The following is a 1674-nucleotide window of genomic DNA, read 5'->3' as shown; positions in this document are numbered from 1 at the left end:
AAATACCGATCCGTGTCCGAAAGCAAAACGGTCTTGCCAGGAACGAAGGAGATTTCAGCAGAAACAAGCACAAAATAAATTGAAAATTTAAAAAAGGGAGGGGAAACATAATAGAAAAACATAAAAAATGAGTCCACTGGTTGACTGGATTAAAAAAAAAATAAAAAATCAAACCTAGAGGTGGAATATGATGAATTCCAGCGGGGCACCAGGGCCCCCGGGGGGGCCTGAATTTTTCTTTTCGTTTCCTTTGTTTGGTTTTTAAGGGGGAAAAAAAAAATTTTAAAAAATGACAAAAAAAAACCAACAAACATGTTCTTTCTCATGGGACTTGAAGTTGATTCATCTTTGTGCAGTGCTGGTTTGACCATACTCATTTCAAGTATTCTAGACTTATGTAATGGTGAAAATATATGAACTGTGGCCTTTTTCATTCTTGTTACTTGTGATGCAATTAAGTGAAGATTAAGAAAAACAAAAAGAAAAAAAAAGCAGAGATTTACCATGTATCAGTGCCTGGCTTTTTGTTATAAAGCTTCGTTTGTCTAGTGCTCTTTTTGCTATAAAATAGACTGTAGTACACCCTAGTAGGAAGAAAAAAAGAAAAAAAAAGAGAAAAAAACTAAATTTAAAAAATATATTTGGCTTATTTTTCACAGGAGCAATCCTTTTATACCATGAATATTACTGGGGGTGGGGGGGAGAAATTGTCAGATTCTGAATATTTCTTCTTTGTAGATTTTTGGAATCATTCTGAGTAAAAGTTTGTTACTTTATTTTACTATTTAAAAGATGTTATTTTACCATGTGTTCTTGAGATGGAACTGTACGGTAGCTTGTGGCTTTTTTTTTTTTTTTTTTTTTTTTTTTAGTTGTAGGTCGCAGCGGGGAAATTTTTGCGACTATACACATAGCTGCAGCAGTAAAAAAAAAACAAAACGAGAACAAAAAACGCGAAAAAAAGGGAAAAATATTTAAAAAAAAAAAAAGAAAAAAAAAAGATGAACAGTTACACCTTGTTTTCAATGTGTGGCTGAGTGCCTCGATTTTTTCATGTTTTTTGGTGTATTTCTGATTTGTAGAAGTGTCCAAAAACAGGTTGTGTGCTGGGAGTTCCTTCGAGAAGATGACAAGCGAACACACAAAAAAGAAAAAAAAAAGAAAAAAAAAAAGAATTTAAAAAAAAATAAAAAAAGACAGCTTGGTGTAGGCCATTACCTGTTTCTCATCTGTAGTTATTCGATGCCGTCATGTACATGACCGTTCTGTAGCAATAAATGTGCCATTTTTATAAACCGCTTTCCGACGCTCGCCTTTCATTTCGGCCCGCGCCAGCCTGCTTCTCCTATTTTTAATTTTTTTTAAATATCTATTTGCATTTGGGGTAAAAAAAAAGCTGATTTTTGGGTATCCCTGCACCTCGGTGCTGGAGGTCCTGGGGGACTTGGGGCTTCTTCGCCATCGGGGGATGTCAGAAATGCTTGAAAAAAGAGATTATTTCCATTCTCAGGTTTTATTCTGTGAAAAATACACCCTAAAATTCCGAAGGTTGAGTGCAGGGAGGAGTGTGGGCAAAGCCGAACCATCAACTTTGGGAAAAAACTTTGGGTGGAATCGCAAATCTGGGCGCCGGGAATGTGCGGAGCGCACAGCGGCGCCTTCCGTGGTTGGAGC

The sequence above is a fragment of the Apaloderma vittatum genome, unplaced genomic scaffold (genome assembly GCF_000703405.1).
Source record: "Apaloderma vittatum isolate BGI_N311 unplaced genomic scaffold, ASM70340v1 scaffold28561, whole genome shotgun sequence".
Lineage (NCBI taxonomy): Eukaryota > Metazoa > Chordata > Aves > Trogoniformes > Trogonidae > Apaloderma > Apaloderma vittatum.
Note: the sequence above shows the minus strand (reverse complement) of the source record.